At 45.3% G+C, this 21,896-nt stretch overlaps 1 protein-coding gene across 2 annotated transcripts in view; it reads left to right on the top strand.

Moving 5' to 3' along the window:
• The window catches only part of GAS7 (growth arrest specific 7), a 178,058-nt gene that overhangs the window by 81,815 nt on the left and 74,347 nt on the right, over nucleotides 1-21,896 (top strand). The gene's annotated exons all lie outside the window — the stretch shown is intronic.

Below are 21,896 nucleotides of genomic sequence, written 5' to 3'. Positions count from 1 at the left end.
AGAATCTGTGGAAAGAGCTGAAAACTGCTGTTCACAAACGCTCTCCATCCAACCTCACTGAGCTCGAGCTGTTTTGCAAGGAAGAATGGGCAAGAATTTCCGTCTCTCGATGTGCAAAACTGATAGAGACATACCCCAAGCGACTTGCAGCTGTAATCGCAGCAAGAGGTGGCTCTACAAAGCATTAACGCAAGGGGGCCGAATAATTTTGCACGCCCCACTTTTCATTTTTTTATTAGTTAAAAAAGTTTCCAAAATCCAATAGATTTCGTTCCACTTCACAAATGTGTCCCACTTGTTGGTGATTCTTCACAAAAATTTTTTTTTTATATCTTTATGTTTGAAGCCTGAAATGTGGCAAAAGGTTGAAAAGTTCAAGGGGGCCGAATACTTTCGCAAGGCACTGTGTGTGTGTGTATATGTATGTATGTGTGTATGTATGTATGTATATATGTATATGTGTGTATATATATATATATATATATATATATATATATAATAATATTATCACAATGGCTGCCTCTGGTCCTGTGTCTGTGCCGTGTCCCGGGGTGGGTGGGCGTCTGCACAGCAGGAAGATCTCCGCCAATGTCAGCTCAGCAGCTGATGTCCAACAGCTGGATTGGGGCGTCTCCAGTTCAGAGAGATGCAGATGGGGCCCTTCCTGGGAAGTACAAGGAACTCCGGAGCTCCTTGCCGGACTGCCAGCAGGGTGCCAATTAAAGAACAAGAATAGGATTTACTGGTGTTTGTCCCGTAATAAAGGACATGCATCATGTTTATCAGAGGAGCAGAAAGAAGGACTGTCTGTATTGCCTCATTCAATTTCAGTACATGCTGGGAATATATCTGTCTCTACTTCACTATGAGAAGCCAGATGTCCATCTAGTCATTCCTGGAAAAGGAACGAATTCTAGATTTTTATTTTCCTTCCTTTTCCTTTCCCTTCTCTTCTCTTTTATCGTCTCTTATCTTTTTTCTTCTCCTCTCTTCCCTCTCCTCTCATCTCTTCCCCTCTGCCCTCTCCCCCCTTCTTTTACCCTTCTCCCCTCTCTCCTCTTCTCTCACCTTCTTCCCTCTCCTCTCTTCTGTCTCCTTTTCTCCCCTCTCTCCTCTTCTCCCGTCTCCTCTCTTCTCCCCTCCCCTCTCCTCTCTTTTCTATTCTCCCTCCTCTTCTCCTCTCTCCCCTCTTCTTCCCTCTCTTCTCTCTCTCCTCTTCTCCTCTCTCTCTCCTCTTCTCCTCTCTCTCCTCTCTCTCCTCTCTTCTCCCCTCTCTCCTCTCTCCTCTCTTCTCCCCTCTCTCCTCTCTTCTCCCCTCTCTCCTCTCTTCTCCCCTCTCTCCTCTCTTCTCCCCTCTCTCCTCTTCTCTTCTGTTCTCTTCTCTCCTCTTCTCTTCTGTTCTCTTCTCTCCTCTTCTCTTCTGTTCTCTTCTCTCCTCTTCTCTTCTGTTCTCTTCTCTCCTCTTCTCTTCTGTTCTCTTCTCTCCTCTTCTCTTCTCTCCTCTTCTCCCCTCTTCTCTTCTCCCCTCTCTCCTCTCTTCTCTCCCCTCTCTTCTTTTTTTTTTTTTTCTCTGCTCTCTCCCTTCCTTCTGTCCTTCCTTCCTTTCTTCTTCCCCTTCTTTCCTCTCTTCTTCCTTCCATCTTCCTTTTTGTCCTTCCTTTTCTTTCCTTCCCTTCTTCCTTTCTTTCCTTCCCTTCTTCTCTGTCTCTTCCTTTCATTTCTTCCCTCCTCCTCAGCCCCTGTAATATCCCCCATGGGTCAGTTTTCGGGGAGTGTCGCCCCTGCCCGCCGGCGTCTCTCCTGTGAGCGGGTGACACATGTGTCTTTTGTTTTGGTGTTGTGTAGAGGAATGCGGGGAAGTGCTGAGTGTATTCTTGTGGTTTGGGCTCTGCGCTCCATTCATAAACAGGCAGTAAGTGTGATTCAGAGGTTGTGCGAGTTCACATGGCGATTGGAAGGGAAGAACGTTCCCAGCTGTGAAACAAGCCGCACACAACACGCAGCTGACAGCGGCCTCCTCGCCCATTTAAAGGGGCCCTCTAATATCCGGAGACTTCTCCCCAATTGTTCCCACGCTGCCGGAGAGTCTTGCGGCCTGCAGATGGCGCCACTCTCTCCACAATCACTTTTAATGCAGCAGCAGTGAGTGATGGGCGATTAATGTGCAGCGACTTCCATCTGTAAAAATCTTTGATATTGCAGAACAATCTTCATATGAAGAACTCTGCATAAAGATTAAAACACTTTAAATTTTTAATTAATTACAGATCCATTAGATGCAGTGTGTATACTGCTAATATAACTACCCCAAATCTGTCTTTTTATCTTCTTCTTTCAATTCCCAGCACACCAGAAATAACAGAGATCGGAGGGCCAACATTGTTAGCCGAATTAAGCTCTACTGCATTTACAGTGCTTTATTCTAACATGTTTCAGGCATTGGAGTTGCAGCAAATTAAAGTTGAGGAGACGATGCAGTAAGTTAGAAAGTCCATGTTTGAAAAAAAAAAGTGAAATTTGCTGGTTTTAGGCTTGTGTGAATCAGTAAACTGGCTTAAAAGTCTAACCGCTGGGACCTCAGTGAACATCGGCAAACTCCATCCGAACTGCCTAGAAGGGGCAGGAACCCCCGAGTGCCGGGAACTTCTCCAGCAGGACACAAAAGAGGGCTGCTCCAGACTATTTATGTACCACCCAGCCACCTACTGGGCACACCTCCCCCAGGGACTGGCTGCAATACCATAAATATCCAAGCTGTCCATTTGACTATCCCAGCCACTCTATGTTCTTAAAACCTTCTGTGTTAAAAGTGTTTTGATTGGGCTGTTCTCCTCGGCGCACCACAACGTGCATCAACACACTGCGTCCTGGTGTGAATCGGCCCTAACTTTGAGGGACACAGTTTCCGATGCCGAGAGGCTGTCAATCTACATCCCTTGATATTTTTATCACAAACTCCTAGTTCTGAGACTGCGCTGTCACTGACAGCCACGGGTCCACATTAGCGATCGGGATCCAATCAGCATGGTTCCTGATCATGTGATCTCCATGATGGCCATAGATGCAGCACTAAATTAAAGGGGTTGTAAAGGTTTGTTTTTTTATTTTCTAAATGGGTTCCTTTTAAGCTAGTGCATTGTTGGTTCACTTACCTTTTCCTTCGATTTCCCTTCTAAATGTTTTTTTTTCTTTGTTTTCTTTGTCTGAATTTCTTACTTCCTGTTCCTCCTCAGTAAGCTGTTCAGTAAGCTGTTCTGGCTGACTAACCACCAGCTCGGATGATGGTGTGAAGTTTACTGAGGAGAAACAGGAAGTGAGAAATTCAGACAAAGAAAATAAACATTTAGAAGGGAAATCAAAGGAAAAGGTAAGCGAACCAACAATGCACTAGCTTAAAGGAACCTATTTAGAAAATAAAAAAACAAAGCTTTACAAATCCTTTAAATGGACACCTTGATGATGGTTAGAGGGGTGAGCACATTGGGTTTGTTTATAAACAAACCTTCCCAACGTCACTGAGCCTCACAGAGAGAGATATAGGCAAAGTATTGGCTGAAGCCAGCATCCTGCCATCGTGCATTACAGTGTGTAAAACCGAAAAGTTTCATTTATTTTTGGTTAAAAACTGTTGTGTTTATAAGTTCAATTCAATAAAAAATATATTAAGAACGCCCTCATTATTAAACTAAGAAAATTGGCATTTATTAGATTTTAGCATTAAAGTCCACAGAGTAGACATGCACTGCCGAAAAATTCTTTTCGTTTTCGTTTCATTCATTTTTGGGTCATTCGTTATGATCGAAATTCTTAAAATTAGAAAATTTGAAAATTCAGAAATTCAACAATAAGAAATAACATTTTAAATAATATAGGACTGTGTAAATTAAAGATTAATTCCTCGATTAATCGTTAATTTTTTTTGATCGATCGTAATACTCACCTCTCCACCGGCTTCCGGGTCTTCAGGGAGTTCCACCGGACATCCTGTGACGTCACAGACATCGACGTCACCGGACTCCTCTCCCCTTCCCCAAGTGCCTCCATCTGCTAACAAAGGGAAAGGGGGGAGGAGTCTGGTGACATTAAAGTTCTGATTGAACGTAGCGCGTACGGGGGGGAGGAGCTACGCATGACGTCACCCGCTGCTGTCCTATGGAACTAACACGATTGTCTGCTTTACATGCTGTGTTTTTATCATCTTTATGTGAGTAGTTTGTGTTTGAATACAAAAATGAAATCTTATACTTAAGCGGTGAGCACTTAGATCTTTTCTTTCTACCCATGACCCGGCGTCCTTTCTGAGATCTAAGGAGACGTGAGAGAAGTTTATGGTCCGTGTTAACCCTTTTGATACCCTCTTGCATGGCCACCTGTTTGCACAGGGGTCCATGCCATAAGGTGAGAGTGATTAGTTAGACCGGAGGTGGAGGGATTGTCACGCTACTGTGTGGAAACAATTAAATAAATACTTTATAAAACGTATTTGTGTGAACTGTGAAGTTAAGTCATGGATTGTGGAAACTAGTGTTGGGTGATTGTATATAGTGTATACCACATTTACCACTGACTAATGCAGAGTTGTAATTTAAGGAGATCAGCTAGTAGTTGGATCTGTATGTGCGTTATAATTCATCGAAATTAGTCGATTAATCGATTAAAATAAAATATCGATTAATCGAACACAAAATTTTTAATCAGTAACAGCCCTAAAATAATTGACTAACAACTATTTAAATGATAGGTATTGGCATTTCCTTTCAAATTTGTCTGTTAGTCAACGTAACGAATACGAATTTATCCAAAGTTACGAATTTACTGAATGCTGCATCTAAACAAATGGAATGGAATGAATTATTAATATTAATAATAATAATCGTAAAACGTTTTTATTATTAAATAATCAAACATTTTTATTTGTTATTCATTCGTTACGTTCCATTCGTTTAGATATGGCATTCGTTATTTCAGGTAATTATCCGTTATTTTGGATAAATTCATATTCATTACGGTCTTTAAGAGCCAAATTTGAAAGGTAATTGCAATACCTATAATTTAATAGTAATAGTTAAGTTATTTATTAGTTATTTCAGATTTTCGAATCCTCGATAAGCAATGCTGGTCTGTTGTACATCTGTGAAATTTTGGTGAGTTTAGTGGGAATTAGAAAATGTTATTAAAGGGGTTGTAAAGGTTCGTTTTTTATTTTCTAAATAGGTTCCTTTTAAGCTAGTGCATTGTTGGTTCACTTACCTTTTCCTTCGAATTCCCTTCTAACACCCCTTTCACACTGGGGCGTTTTTCAGGCGTTTTTCAGGCGCTTTAGCGTTAAAAAAAGTGCCTGAAAGAAGCTGCAACTGCAATCCCAATGTAAAAGCCCGAGTGCTTTCACACTGAGGCGCTGCGCTGGCAGAGCGTCAAAAAAAGTCCTGCAAGCAGCTTCTTTGCAGCGCTTTTAGAGCGGTGAATACAACGCTCCTAAAACGCCCCTTCCCATTGAAATCAATGGGAAGCGCTTGTAAAACGCCCGAAAAACGCCTGAAAAACGCTACTGGCAGCAGCGTTTTGTGGGCACTTTTAACTCTTTATTTGGCCACTAGCAGGGGTTAAAAGCGCCCCATTAACGCTCAAAAAACGCTGGTAAAGCGCTGCTAGTTTAAGCAGCGCTTTACGAGCGTTTTTCGGGCGCTGACATTTCATATTGGGACTGCAGATGAGGCTTCTTTCAAGCGCTTTACAGGCGCTTTTTTTAATGCTAAAGCGCTTGAAAAACACCTGAAAAACGCCCCAGTGTGAAAGGGGTCTAAATGTTTTTTTTTTTTTCCCTTTTGTTTTCTTTGTCTGAATTTCTCACTTCCTGTTCCTCCTCAGTAAGCTGTTCAGTAAGCTATTCTGGCTGACTAACCACCAGCTCGGATGATGGTGAGAAGTTTACTGAGGAGAAACAGGAAGTGAGAAATTCAGACAAAGAAAAAAACCATTTAGAAGGGAAATCAAAGGAAAAGATAAGTGAACCAACAATGCACTAGCTTAAAGGAACCTATTTAGAAAATAAAAAACGAACCTTTACAACCCCTTTAAATTAAATATATGTTCTTTTTATTTTGTAAGATTGGCTCTCCTGGGAGGAATTCCCAACTCTCACCCAGCAGCTTCCTTTCTATATCCCCCCCCCCTCCCCCCATATACAGCATTCAGGAAGAAATTAAACAGGTTCTTCAGCTTTTAATGAATCCTCTAATTCTGCCAAGGTAGAAGGGAAGGAAACGAGTCATTTTCATGAGAACAATAATTAGCAATTTATTTCATTGGGACGGTTGAGTCAATTAGTACTCGTTGCTCTTCAGGATCTGAGCGAAGAGATTCTCTGTAATTTCATAGTCTTAATAATTATTATTCCTGGAGAATTATTTAAGCATGATTTTATTTATTTATTTATTTTTTTCTCATTTGATTTGGTGTGTTCGGTAATTGGAGGATGGTCACAGTGAACTTTCTACGCTCTCATTCACAAAGTGGTTTAGGATCTGTGAGGCTTTCCTTTTTGGCCAATCACCAATCTGCCAGCTGGTAGTCCTCCAGCTCACCGCCAAAGCTGCGTTTTCTACTTTGACAGCACTTTTATCTGCATCATTGCTGAGCTTTATGTTCATCATAACTCTGATGTCACCAAATAAAAATTTATAATTTCAAACAAATGTTTCCCATAGTCCTTTTGAGGTTGTTTGATGTTGATTCATAAGGATAGTTCTTCAGATCTTGACAACTGCCAGCCCTATGACTTTGCTTGGTAGGCTGCCTTAATGTTGTCAGTCTCGACTAGTGATTATTTCACGACCCCTTATCGTTTACTCTTTTTTTATTTTGCTTTTTTTTTTTTTTTTTTTTTTTTTTTAAATTGGTCATCTGCCAATGCCAAGCATGTGGCAAAACCAAGGGTTGGGTAGCCAAAACCACCTTATGACCTGAGAGGATCCTATGCCTAACATTGTGAAACACCGGGTCTACACAACTATGCAACACTTCACTGGAACCATAAGCTTCTTTTCATCTGTAGAACAGACGTTCCCATCCAGGGTTCTGTGGACCCTAGGGTTCCTCCAAAGGTTGATAGTTTCCTAAAGCTGTGGCTGATTGACCTCCTATTTGGTGATGCCTCCATAGTTTTTGGACCAATGCAATTTGGCAGGGCCAGTAGCAAGACACCAACTATCTTTTTTTAGCTGTCTGTAAGGGTAGCATTCTAACCACTGTATACGTTTTGCATTCTTCCCATTGGTCCCCAGTGTAAGGAGCATTTTTCTCACAAACCTCTGATAAATGAGGTGTTCCTAAAGAAGGTTGAGAAAGGCTGCTCTAGAACAGGGGTCTTCAAGCTTTAAACAAAGGGCCAGTTTACTTCAAACTAATAGTGGGGCCAGACTGTGGCCAGTGGGAGGTATAAATGTCCTGCTATCAGTGGGAGTAAACAATACCACATGATTGGTGTCAATGGTAGGAACAGTGCCCCATCATTGGTGTCAATGGTAGGAACAGTGCCCCATCATTGGTGTCAATGGTGGGAACAGTGCCCCATCATTGGTGTCAATGGTAGGAACAGTGGCCCATCAATGGTGTCAGTGGTGGGAACAGTGCTCCATCATTGGTGTCAGTGGTGGGAACAGTGCTCCATCATTGGTGTCAGTGGTGGGAACAGTGCCCCATCATTGGTGTCAGTGGTGGGAACAGTGCCCCATCATTGGTGTCAGTGGTGGGAACAGTGCCCCATCATTGGTGTCAGTGGTGGGAACAGTGCCCCATCATTGGTGTCAGTGGTGGGAACAGTGCCCCATCATTGGTGTCAGTGGTGGGAACAGTGCCCCATCATTGGTGTCAATGGTGGGAACAGTGCCCCATCATTGTGTCAATGGTAGGAACAGTGCTCAATCATTGGTGTCAGTGGTGGGAACAGTGCCCCATCATTGGTGTCAGTGGTGGGAACAGAGCCCCATCATTGGTGTCAGTGGGAGGAACAGTGGTCAATTTTTTGTGTTTTTGGGAGAAATGGTGGTCCATCATTGGTGTCAGTAGTAGGAATAGTGCCCAATCATTGGTGTCAGTGGTTAGGTTTTATGAGATGAAGGGGGATAAAAAATAAATAAACAAATAAAGTAAAAAAAATCGGCCTAACATATCGGCCCAAAAAAATCGGCATCATATATCGGCCATCGGCCGCCATGATTTCTAAATATCGGCATCGGCCAGAGAAAAACCCATATCAGTCGACCTCTAGTATCAATGGTAGGAATAGTGCTCCATTAATAGTATCAATGGTGGGAATAGTGCCCCATCATTGGTGTCAGTTAGACTAGTGTCCCATCAGTGGCAGTGGCAGGCATGCTCTAAATGAATAAAGATCTCTAAAAGGAATATGAAAGAAGGAGATCTTGTGTCATATGGGGATAACAACAGCCACACAGAACAAAGGTTTGTATAGCTTTGCTTAGACTAGAGTCTTTGGGGAATTGAGGTCTCCTGTCTTGGTGTCATCTCCAGAGCTAAGGTGAATTCACAATATCGGGAACCATAGTAAAAATGTGACCCTCTTAACTACCATGGGCAAACCAAGATCTTCAAGACCTCTCATTAACCAGTCGTAGAGCATTCTGTGTAAGGAATTGTAACAATATCTGTTGACGAGAGAGTTGACCTTACTTCCCCACCATTGTTGCATAGAAACAGAATTTGTGTTCTCTGGGTAAAACATTTCCCACGCAGAAAGGGCACCTTTCGGCTGAGGTGTGGAGGTTATTTGGTGATGACAGATGAGGAGGAAGGATAACTATTGAAATAGCGAGACACAGCAAACCTGGTCAGCCAAGTGAGTTAGTGATGCTCCCATGGGCGGACTGACAACTCATGGGGCCCCCGGGCAATCACAGATTATGGGGCCACACACACACACACACACACACACACACACTATACAATCACACACACACACACACACACACTATACAATCACACACACACACACACACACACACACTATACAATCACACACACACACACTATACAATCACACACACACTATACAATCTCACAGAACACACAGACATATTTCTATTGGCTGAGAAGGTACTGGAGAGGTGGGGCAGCTATAATCTGAGGATTTTTAGACCAAAAGGATGTCGGTAAGGGACATTTCAAAGACAGATGTAAAAAAAAAAACACAATTTTTTTTACATACTGTCCCTGGTTTTACTGAGGCTGGCAATCCTGATGGGGCCCCCTAGTGGCATGGGGCCCTCGGGCAGTGTCCGAGTAGCCCAATGGTCAGTCCGCCCCTGGATGCTCCTAGTCTCAGGAAAATGGAGTCGGGGACCACAATCGTCTAGGAGCTTCAAGGAGACTTCTTTGGAGAAAGATTATTTAGCATCAAAGAAACACATCAGCCATAGAAAAATAACTTTGTTTAAGTTGTGTGCTTGTTCTGCTGATGAATATAATAAGTTATGTTCCATGTATGAGAAGTCTTTAGTAAGGTCCCGGAGTATTAAGATGTCAAGAGTCTGTCTTGTTGGTCCTATGAAGTTAATCTTGGAAGTAGGCAGTGTCGGTGAGTGCTGTTTGAAGGGGTGGAAGACGGGGCACTGAGTGTGAAGTGGCTGCTAAGAATGTCCAGACTGGAAGAAGAAAAGATGTCTCCTTGGTTCTGAGCACTCAGAAGGATTCGGAGAGGATTGCAATTCTGGATTAAGCTGTGAGACCCCCAAGCTGAAAGTTGGTCTATGCATACAGATGACTGGGGTACCATATCAGGCACTTCCTGCTCATAGAATCCCCTACGTGCTATGAGACATAGCTTGGGGCACGGGCTGAGTATATGGCCCTGAAAGCTCACAGTATTATAAGGGTGGTCTAAGCTCAAAAGACTCTGATGTGTGCTGTTTCTCAATGTATGACCCATTGCCTTAACACTGATGATCTCCCAGCGCCAACTAGGAACTGCCACCTCTAGTTAGGTAACGCTCAGGAAAGGAGTTAAGTTGGATCTGGACATATCCCAGGGCCCAGAAGGCCAATGTTTCATAGTTTGTTAGGTTGAATAAAGACACCAGTCCATCCAGTTCAACCTGAGTGAGTGTCTACAATTGTCCCTATCCCTGTACATTGCACACCCACATTGGTCCCTACCCTCAAGGAGCCCACAATCCAAGGTTCCCATTCATATACTAGGGCCAATTTTTGACAGAAGCCAATTAACCTACCTGCATGTCTTTGGATTGTGGAAGGAAACCAGAGTACCCAGAGGAAACCCATGCAGGCACAGGGAGAACATGCAAACTCCAGGCAGGTAGTGTCATGGTTGGGATTTGAACCATCGACCTTCTTAATGCTAGGTGAGAGTGGGTAGGTTAAAGCTTAAAGCTGATATTTGACCAGTTGGCGTTAAAAATTAAAAAAACAACTGGTTATCTTATGTGTAAAGAACTTGTACAGTGCTTCATCCCAAAACAACTATCCAAAACATGGAAAGGAACTAACTAGTTTCACCAATGGGGTTCTTTAAAGGCTCTGTACCTGAGGCACCAATATTGTTAGTGCCTCAGGTTTGGAGCCTTTAACATCCCACATTGGTGGAACTAGTTGGTTCCCTTCTATGTTTTTGACTAGTTGACATCTCCTTGAGGGTACATCAAATATTTTCTGAAGACATACTTTAGTCCAAAGGAGTTAAACCGTATACTGCGATAGTGTTCTTCTCCATATCATAATCTTCCTCCAATAAACATTGATTTTATGCTGCAACTGTTGAATACGTAAATCTCCAAATTGCATCTCGGAGGAGGAAATGAGTAATTGTTTCCAACTGCGTTTTGCACCTGTGAAGGAATGTTGGAAGTGATTAAACTTGTGCTTGTTAGCCGGTGCTGATTAGCTTCAGCTGATTAAAGCCTGCGATTGGCTCCTACTTGTATTGCGCACGTTTCATCTTATCAGACTTTGCGGCACAGTCGAGAACAAAGCCAATTATCTGTCCGCAGTTCACTGTAATGACAACCTCGTTTTTTTATGAAATCCGCTTTGTTGTAGAATTAGGGCCCATAACTCAGAGTAAAAGTGAAACTATATATATTTTTTTTTTTAACCTCCATTCCTTGAAACTCAACGTAATGAACGCCATCTTGACATTTCGTTGCTGTACGCTAATTCATTTTGATGTAAAGTCCTCCAGCGTGGTTCGCCTGGTTGGGCAATTACATTGAGTATCTGTCAGGCCTTATGAACTTGAACGACACGGAGTGAAGATTTAAACCCACTTTGCAAGAATTTTTTTTTTACTTCCTTAAGAACTGCAATCAGCGCTGACTGTCCAGTGTTGAAACATTCGTCTCAATACCAGCGAGGAATTCCTGAAACTGAATGATGTTTACCCTGATGGTCCTTGCACATGATGATTTTTTTTTTATTTTTTTTTTTTTTTAGTTTGGATCAGGGGTCTCCAAACTCTCTAAGCAAAGGTCCAGTTTACTGTCCTACAGGCTTTGGGTGGGCCGGACTGTGGTCATTTGGAGGAATAGTGTCCCATTGATGCTGTCAGTGATGGTGTCCCATCATTGGTTTCTGCTGGAGGAATAGTGCACTGAGGGCCGGATGAAGACAAACAAAGGGCCACACCTGGACCGCGGGCAGTAATTTGGAGACCACTGGTTTAGGTTGATGGCCCACAAACATATTCATGGCTAAGAAGAGAAAAATTTAAAAGTTCACAAACCTAAAAATATGCACAAGAGCTGCCAATATGGTGTAAATTTCACACTTCTATAACTTTATTGAGTCATCCCTTGTTACAAATTGACATCCATTTGAGGCTCATAACAGTCTTGTACTGGGTTTCACCATTGCATACCGCAGTCATTATTATGTGGTGTTGGGGAATTGTGAACATGGCTTCAGTTGGATTATAGACCTGGCAGGGACTATGATCCCTTTTTTTTTTCACAATAAAGTTTATTGATGAAAATAAGCAATGACATAAAATAAAAGGTAAAGAGAACATGTAATAAACAGAATATGAGCTTTCGACTGCAAGGGCATTATTCCATAGTATTACAATGTATACAAAAACAAAGTTTTATGAAACAATTGATATAATCTATTCATTGTATGCTGATGTTGATACGAAAAAGTGGTTAATGGAAAGGAATGTGAACCACAATAAGTCTAATATCGCGGACCACCAGATACCCAAGACCACATGTCATCGTATGGTTAAAGTCTATGTTTAGTAAAATAGAAATGTATTTGTCTCAAAAAGTGTAAGCCCCTGTACACACGGTCGGAGATTTCGACAACCAAATACGTCGGATTTTGTCCGTCGGATCTTGTCCGAAACTGTTGCATACACACGGTCGGACAAAGTTGTCGAAAAATCGATCATTCAGAACGTGATGACGTAATTTCGTTACGATGGGACTACATTCAGGCTAGTAGCCAATAGCTTTGATGTATTGTATGAATTTGATCTGAGCATGCGTGGCACTTGGTCCGATCAAAATTCTCTACACATGATCGGAGTATGTCCGACCGAACCAGTTGGTCGGAAAATATTTCCAACAAGTTGGAAAATTGGGTCCGACGGATATTCCGACGGAATCAGTCCGATGCATATCACACACAGTCGGATTATCCGACGACACGGTCCGATAGGACACGTTCCAACGGATTCTCCGACCGTGTGTACAAGGGCTTAGAGGTGTTGAATCTTCTGTGATTATTTGGATAGAATTCTGAAGGTGTCTGAGGTTATAAAAATACGCCAAGGTTTCCACATCTGATGGAACTGCTCGGCATTTTGTTTTTTGGTAGCAACAATTTCTTCCATGTTGTGAATTGAATTTATATTAGAGAGCCAATCCTTGACAGAGGGAATGTCCTGGGAGTTCCAATGTAGGGGAATCAAACTCTTTGCTGCCTTCAGCAAGTGTCTGATAAGGGATTTCTTGTAGGACCTATATGATAAATGTGTTATGGGAAGGAGACACCAGGCCGCATTTAGATCCTTTTTGTACCGTGTAATGTGTTTTGTCCAATGTTTAACCTGAAAGGCTGAATTTTTGGGCAATTCCACCAAATGTGGACTATGATCCCTTTAGCTCCTTTGGCACAGTTTCCAAACAGGATACCCCGGAACCCCTCACCCTGCATGGGGGGTAACCTCAGAGTACTCCAAACATGTCTTCAAACTGTCCCCCTGAAATAGACCACAACTCAAATATTGGGGGAATACACTTGTCATTAAGGACATATTCCTGTGTCCTGTACACCTCCTAATAGGCACCAAAATCCTGAGATAAGTTCTGCCATCTTGGTACAGGAAAGTAGAAGTCTCTCCCATGATGTTACATGCATGTGAATTACTATTGGGGTTGGGCTCCAGATGTGTGAGCCACAAGATTGCAGACTCATAAAAGCATTAAGGACCTAGCTGGGTAGGAGAGTATGGAACAAGTATTTTAGAAAGAACAGTGACTGCAACCCATGGGAGGTCTGGGCTGGAGGAAGGTGGGCATTTGCCAGTCCGGGTCAGTACTTACAAGGTATGGTGGGCTTGAGGCCGTAAATGGAGATGCTTTAGCATTCAGACACTGATCAGAGTGAGACCATCAGTCAAAGACACATGCTACCAACTCCTTGTTCAGACTTCCAATCGCAGCATCTGGCAGAGAAGTGACTGTATAGGGCATCAAATTCCTTTGTGGGCTTTTGTGACCAAATTCCAAGAGCTGCCATGGGCGCTGATGTCAGAAGATCACCGTAAGGCCGCGTACACACGGGCGGACTGTTCGCCCAACTTTGTCCGCTGAACAGTGTTTGGGCGGACAGTCCGCTCGTGTGTGGGCTTTCAGCGGACAGTTTCAGCGGACAGTTTGACGAACAAGGTTTTTCGGAAATTCCGTAAAACTGTCCGCTGAAACCTTGTTTGAGCGAACAGTCCGCCCGTGTGTAGGCTTGTTCGACAAACTAAGTTCCGCGCATGCTCAGAAAGGCTTAACACGCCGAAAGTTATAATGCAGTGTATAGGACGTCGTATTTTTCGTCCCGTCGTACGTGCCGTTCACGTCATCGCGCACGGTTTCAGCAAACTGTTCGTTCGTCGTGTGTGGGCATGTCCGTCCATGCTAATTTTGAGCGGACTGTTTGCCGAAACTGTTTGACGGACAAAGTTGGGCGAACAGTCCCCGCGTGTGTACGCGGCCTAAGCCTTTTACTTTAGGAACAGCCACCTTTTCACCAAGTCTGTCAGTCAATGGGGCTCCATGGTGCACTTTGCAGAGTACTCTTTTTCTTCATCCCATAGAAATCAAACTCAATCTTTCTAAAACTGAGCTTGTTATATTTTCTCCTTCACGATCCCCCCCTGTGACTTCACCATTAATATCAACAACACAACCATTGGTCCCTCCACACATGCCAGGGTCCTGGGTGTAATCCTTGACTCTGACCTCTCCTTCAGCCCCCATATCCAATCACTGGCTAAATCCTGCCGCCTTCACCTCCGCAACATCTCCTGAATTCGACCCTTCCTGACTAATGACGCCACAAAGCAACTTCTTCACTCCTTGATTATTTCCCGCCGTGACTACTGCAACTCTCTCCTTAATGGCCGACCCTTAAGCAGGCTATCCCCCCTTCAGTCTATTATGAATGCTGCTGCTAGACTAATACACCTTACTAATTGATCCGCGACTGCGCCCCTCTCTGCCAATCCCTTCACTGGCTTCCCCTACCCCACCGTGTAAAATTCAAAATGCTAACCATAACATGCAAAGCCATCCACAACCTCGCCCCCATCTACATCACCAACCTCATCTGCAGATATCGCCCAAATCGCCCCCTCCGCTCCTCCAAGGACCTCCTGCTTTCTAGCTCCTTTGTTACCTCCTCTCATGCTCACCTTCAAGACTTCTCCAGAGCCTCTCCCATCCTCTGGAACTCCCTGCCCCAGTCTGTTCAATCAGCCCCTACCCTGTCCACCATTAGGAGTTCACCTGAAAACTAATTTATTCAGGGAAGCCTATCCCACACCCACCTAACTGCCCCCGAGCCACCCCCATCAAATCATTCTCTGCAGCTATTGACTTTTGTACCACCACCCCCTCCCTTTAGAATGTAAGCTCTATGAGCCGGGCCCTCCTGTACCTTTTTGTATTGTACTGTAATTGTGTTGTTCCCCCCTATACGTTGTAAAGCGCTGCGTAAACTGTTGGCGCTATATAAATCGTGAATAATAATAAATCTGTTCTACCATGAAAGGTAAGTTGGTTGTATTTACACCCTCTTCCCATGCCAAATATTTCCAGCCCTCTTGTGCTATGTGGAGGGGGTGGAGATTAGCGAGGTTTAGTGCAGAACATTCGCAAAACTTCAATTTTTTCATAATGGAAAATGCCTTCCTCTGCGACACCAAATTTTGAAAGCCTTGAGGTGTACGTTTTATATTGGGGAACTTGGCATTCCTGAGCGCCCTCTAAGCCCAGGCTCTGTGGATTGAGCTGAAAAGCTCAGAACGATCAATCACTTAGTAGGGTCGCCACCTTTTCTTCAAGCCAAACCCGAACACTTTAGCGGCACACAGCAATTTTATTTTTAAGGGGAACACTGTGGACTCTGGTGTAAAGGGGTACTCTGATATAAATGAGTTACTGCTCACCAAACCTCCAACTTACATCAGAGTTCCCAGCATTCCCCCTTAAATTAGGTTCCTTAAAGCACCCCTTTCCTTAGTGCTACCTGCTTGGAGGCAGGAGAGAGAAGGGGGGGGGGGGGGGAGACTTCAGTTACAGACATTGGATGGTGAGCTCACTCACCTGAGAATGGAGGCTCAGGCATCGACACCTTCCATCCACCATGTATCTGAGCTGAGTTGCTGAGCTTCAAACTTCCAGCCCCACATATCCCTTTCCTGAGGGACAGAACACTGGGGATTGGAGTGTGGGTGGGCAAACAGAGGGGTAGGGGTGGGAAGGGTTAGGAGTAGATCAAACCCTCTCTCCTATCTGTGTATGGGGGTGGGGCCCGTGTGCACACCTGTGCACTTGGCATTTGTGGTACTTGATTACTTGGGGAGCCACAGTCCATTCTGAATATTGTGTCTGGGTTTCAGATGGTCTGAAACCCGGACACATGATTCAAAACCCAAACTGTCCGGGTGAATCCCGGACAGGTGGCAACCCTACTTAGAAGTGTTCATTTCACTTTGTGCTGCAACAAGTCAAAATTTAATTAGGGCCAACAGCATTTAGGCCTCAGCCAACCCTGCAGGCCCATCGCCTACTATATCCCCTCTCTGGTGTCCCCCTGCTGGGAGATGCTGGGAGACGCGGTACCTCTACTTTCTATTCCCAAAGATTCACATATCTGTTTTTTAGAATGTTATCAGTAAACAAAATAAATATTTGCTGTGGAGTACTAAGAAAATAAAAGCATGCACTCGGTGTAAATAAGCAGCGGTATGCCCTGGCCACGTTCCGGACGGCGGTGAACAGCCAGACGTTTCATCTTGAAGCAAACATTTGGCTTTTACAGTCTTATGTGTTAACTAAAAGCAAACATCAGTGTGAATGCAGCGCTAATAAAACCCATTCATCACTTTCATGCTTCAAGGAACCTGGGCTGGGAAAGTGGGGGTGGGGGGGGGGCGCACATACAGGATTAATAAATTCTCACATGTGCGTTAGGCAGCGGCGGTAGCCATATATACTAATCGGCTCAAAAATGCCTCAACAGTCATTGTTTTGAAGACTAGAATCTTTTTTTTTTTTTTTTTTTTTGCACTGTTATCACATTTTAGCACAAAGGATCCGTAAGCGGCAGATCAACAAGCTTATCTAATTTTTTGACCGCCTTTTGTGTGAAAGGCAGAGTCGCATCAAAACAACATTATTAATTTATGTCTAAACAGGATATGAAGGCGGCGTGTCAATGCTTTGTTTATACTGATGGAAGGATTGCTATGAAAAAAACAAAGAGAGAGTTCTCCAAGAAAGAATGAAGCTCTTTCCAGTTCCTCTGTTTATCAGTTCCTGATTTATGGTCCTCGGCTCCCTAACTTACTCAAGAGAGCTGAAGGCTGTGCAAAGTCTGTGTGAATGCTATGTGAAGGTTGTGTGAGGTCTAGATAAGGGCTATGTGAAGGTCGTATAAGGATTATGTGAAGGATCTGTAAGATCTTTGTGAGGTTATGAAGGCTGTGTAAAGTCTGTGTGAGGGCTGTATGAAGGTTGTGTGAAGGCAGTGCAAGGTCTGTGTGAGGGCTTTATGGAGGTTGTGTGAAGGCAGTGCAAGGGCTGTGTGAGGGCTGTATGGAGGTTGTGTGAAGTCTTTAAGAAGGCTGTGTGAGGTCGTGACAGCTGTATAAAGGTTGTGTGAGGTCTAAATGAGGGCCATGTGAAGGTCGTATAAGGATTATGTGAAGGACCTGTAAGGTCTTTGTGAGGTCATGAAGGCTGCGTAAGGTCTGTGTGAGGGCTGCGTAATGTCTGTGTGAGGGCTGTATGAAGACAGTGCAAGGTCTGTGTGAGGGCTGTAGGAAGGTTGTGTGAAGTCTTTAAGAAGGTTGTGTGAGGTTGTGACGGCTGTATGAAGGTTGTGTGAGGTCGTGACGGCTGTATGAAGGTTGTGTGAGGTTGTGACGGCTGTATGAAGGTTGTGTGAGGTCGTGACGGCTGTATGAAGGTTGTGTGAGGTCGTGACGGCCGTATGAAGGTTGTGTGAGGTCGTGACGGCCGTATGAAGGTTGTGTGAGGTCGTGACGGCTGTATGAAGGTTGTGTGAGGTTGTGACGGCTGTATGAAGGTTGTGTGAGGTCGTGACGGCTGTATGAAGGTTGTGTGAGGTCGTGACGGCTGTATGAAGGTTGTGTGAGGTCGTGACGGCTGTATGAAGGTTGTGTGAGGTCGTGACGGCTGTATGAAGGTTGTGTGAGGGCGTGACGGCTGTATGAAGGTTGTGTGAGGGCGTGACGGCTGTATGAAGGTTGTGTGAGGTTGTGACGGCTGTATGAAGGTTGTGTGAGGGCAGTGTAAGGTCCGTATGCAGGTTTGTGAAGTCTGCATGGATAGGTGCAAGGTCTGTGTGAGGGCTGTATGGAGGTTGTGTGAAGTCTTTAAGAAGGTTGTGTGAGGTCGTGACGGCTGTATGAAGGTTGTGTGAGGTTGTGACGGCTGTATGAAGGTTGTGTGAGGTCGTGACGGCTGTATGAAGGTTGTGTGAGGTCGTGACGGCTGTATGAAGGTTGTGTGAGGTCGTGATGGCTGTATGAAGGTTGTGTGAGGTCGTGACGGCTGTATGAAGGTTGTGTGAGGGCAGTGTAAGGTCCGTATGCAGGTTTGTGAAGTCTGCATGGATAGGTGCAAGGTCTGTGTGAGGGCTGTATGGAGGTTGTGTGAAGTCTTTAAGAAGGTTGTGTGAGGTCGTGACGGCTGTATGAAGGTTGTGTGAGGTCGTGACGGCTGTATGAAGGTTGTGTGAGGGCGTGACGGCTGTATGAAGGTTGTGTGAGGGCGTGACGGCTGTATGAAGGTTGTGTGAGGGTGTGACGGCTGTATGAAGGTTGTGTGAGGTTGTGACGGCTGTATGAAGGTTGTGTGAGGGCAGTGTAAGGTCCGTATGCAGGTTTGTGAAGTCTGCATGGATAGGTGCAAGGTCTGTGTGAGGGCTGTATGGAGGTTGTGTGAAGTCTTTAAGAAGGTTGTGTGAGGTCGTGACGGCTGTATGAAGGTTGTGTGAGGTCGTGACGGCTGTATGAAGGTTGTGTGAGGTCGTGACGGCTGTATGAAGGTTGTGTGAGGTCGTGACGGCTGTATGAAGGTTGTGTGAGGTCGTGACGGCTGTATGAAGGTTGTGTGAGGTCGTGATGGCTGTATGAAGGTTTTGTGAGGTCGTGACGGCTGTATGAAGGTTGTGTGAGGGCAGTGTAAGGTCCGTATGCAGGTTTGTGAAGTCTGCATGGATAGGTGCAAGGTCTGTGTGAGGGCTGTATGGAGGTTGTGTGAAGTCTTTAAGAAGGTTGTGTGAGGTCGTGACGGCTGTATGAAGGTTGTGTGAGGTCGTGACGGCTGTATGAAGGTTGTGTGAGGTCGTGACGGCTGTATGAAGGTTGTGTGAGGTCGTGACGGCTGTATGAAGGTTGTGTGAGGTCGTGACGGCTGTATGAAGGTTGTGTGAGGTTGTGACGGCTGTATAAAGGTTGTGTGAGGGCAGTGTAAGGTCCGTATGCAGGTTTGTGAGGTCTGCATGGATAGGTGCAAGGTCTGTGTGAGGGCTGTATGGAGGTTGTGTGAAGTCTTTAAGAAGGTTGTGTGAGGTCGTGACGGCTGTATGAAGGTTGTGTGAGGGCGTGACGGCTGTATGAAGGTTGTGTGAGGTCGTGACGGCTGTATGAAGGTTGTGTGAGGTCGTGACAGCTGTATGAAGGTTGTGTGAGGGCTGTGTAAGTTCCGTATGCAGGTTGTGTGAAGTCTGCATGGATAGGTGCAATGGCTGTGTGAAGGCTATGTGGGCACTGTGAAAGGGCTATGTGAAGGCTCTAAGAGGGCTATGTGAGGTCAGGGCTATTCTCTTATCTGAGATAGGGCCAATGGAAGTGGGACACCTGGGAAGGGAAAGAACAAGAGACAGTAAAGCAGAACAACTGGGGAGGAAAGGACAACTGGGGTAAGATAAAAAGAAACCTAGGGAAGGCATCTGAAAAAGAAACCTTGATACCTGGGGAGGGAACGGGGAACCCTGGTGGGAGAAGAGGGACTACTTTTGGAGGGTAGAGTGATACCCAGAGAGAAGGATGCATGGAGAGAAAAGGAGGACACTAGGGAGGGAAGAGGAGTATTTGGAGAGGGATGAGGGATACCTGGAGAGGGAGGAGGATTACTTGGGGAGGAAAGAAGGATTCCTGGACATGGAAGAATGATATTTGGATAGGAAATAGGGATACTTAGAGAGAGAAGGAAGATGCATGAAGATGAAAGGAGGACAGGGGAGGCAGCGGTAAGAAGGATACCTGAGGAAAGAAGGGGAATACTTGGAGAGGAAAAAGTGATAGCTGAGTAAGGAAGAAGAATACTTAGATAGGTAAAGGGAACATTGGAGGAAAAAGGGGGATACTTGGAGAGGAATGGAGGACACTGGGGAGGGAAGAGGGATACCTGAGGAAGGAAGGGGGGTATTTGGAGAAGGATGAGGGATACCTGGACATGGAAGAAGTATGCGTGGATAGGGAAGAGGAATACGTAGAGATAGGATATATGAAGAGGAAAGGAGGACTCTGGAGAGGTAAGATGGATGCCTGAGGAAAAGAGGGGAATACTTGGAAAAGGGATACCTGGGCGAGTAGGGGAGCAGGCACCATCAGCGGAGTAGGGGAGCAGGCACCATCATCGGAGTAGGGGAGCAGGCACCATCATCGGAGTAGGGGAGCAGGCACCATCATCGGAGTAGGGGAGCAGGCACCATCATCGGAGTAGGGGAGCAGGCACCATCATCGGAGTAGGGGAGCAGGCACCATCATCGGAGTAGGGGAGCAGGCACCATCATCGGAGTAGGGGAGCAGGCACCATCATCGGAGTAGGGGAGCAGGCACCATCATCGGAGTAGGGGAGCAGGCACCATCATCGGAGTAGGGGAGCAGGCACCATCATCGGAGTAGGGGAGCAGGCACCATCATCGGAGTAGGGGAGCAGGCACCATCAGTGGAGTAGGGGAGCAGGCACCATCAGTGGAGTAGGGGAGCAGGCACCATCAGTGGAGTAGGGGAGCAGGCACCATCATCGGAGTAGGGGAGCAGGCACCATCATCGGAGTAGGGGAGCAGGCACCATCATCGGAGTAGGGGAGCAGGCACCATCAGTGGAGTAGGGGAGCAGGCACCATCAGTGGAGTAGGGGAGCAGGCACCATCATCGGAGTAGGGGAGCAGGCACCATCATCGGAGTAGGGGAGCAGGCACCATCATCGGAGTAGGGGAGCAGGCACCATCATCGGAGTAGGGGAGCAGGCACCATCATCGGAGTAGGGGAGCAGGCACCATCATCGGAGTAGGGGAGCAGGCACCATCATCGGAGTAGGGGAGCAGGCACCATCAGTGGAGTAGGGGAGCAGGCACCATCAGTGGAGTAGGGGAGCAGGCACCATCATCATAGTAGGGGAGCAGGCACCATCATCATAGTAGGGGAGCAGGCACCATCATTGGAATCTGGAGCATGTAACTACAGCTACTGTTCTATGCTGTTACACACCCAGCATAAAACATGGAGATCAGTCTTAATTAACAAAGAGGCTTTTAAGCCTTGTAAACACTATTTGTTTTGGGGTTGAACGAAAAAACAAACCTGTCGGATCTGGTATGAGCCACCGAACCATGCAAGGTTAGTTCAGATATCGCCTCCTAAGCCAGGGGTAGGCAACCTCAGCCCTCCAGCTGTGGTCATGTTCCATGAGACATTGCAAGACCCTGACAATCACAGACATGACTCTTAGAGGCAGAGGCATGATGGGATTTGTAGTTTCATCATAGCTGGAGTGCCAAGGTTGCCCACCCCTGGCCTAAGCTATTGTGTTTCCACCAGAACACCCCAATCAGCGTTCTCTGCCATTGGGAGGGGAATAATTGGAAAAGGGATACCTGGGCGAGGAAGAATACTTGGATAGGTAAGGGGGACATTGAGGGAGAAAGAGAGATACTTGGAGAGGAAAGGAGGACACTGGGAGGGAAGAGGGCAGTGGAGCTTGGCCAGATTTGGAGCTAGGAATGTGCTATCTGGTCATCCTGAATCTGTCTTGAGATTGATGTGATCAGACGTTGAACCTTGTTCTGTCCTTTCAGCTGAATGCTCCTGGAAATCCATAATATGTCTTCTGC

The sequence above is a fragment of the Lithobates pipiens genome, unplaced genomic scaffold (assembly GCF_037356315.1).
Source record: "Lithobates pipiens isolate NorthernLeopardFrog02 unplaced genomic scaffold, aLitPip1_a1.2 Scaffold_28, whole genome shotgun sequence".
NCBI lineage: Eukaryota > Metazoa > Chordata > Amphibia > Anura > Ranidae > Lithobates > Lithobates pipiens.
This window is presented reverse-complemented; position numbering and strand designations above follow the sequence as displayed.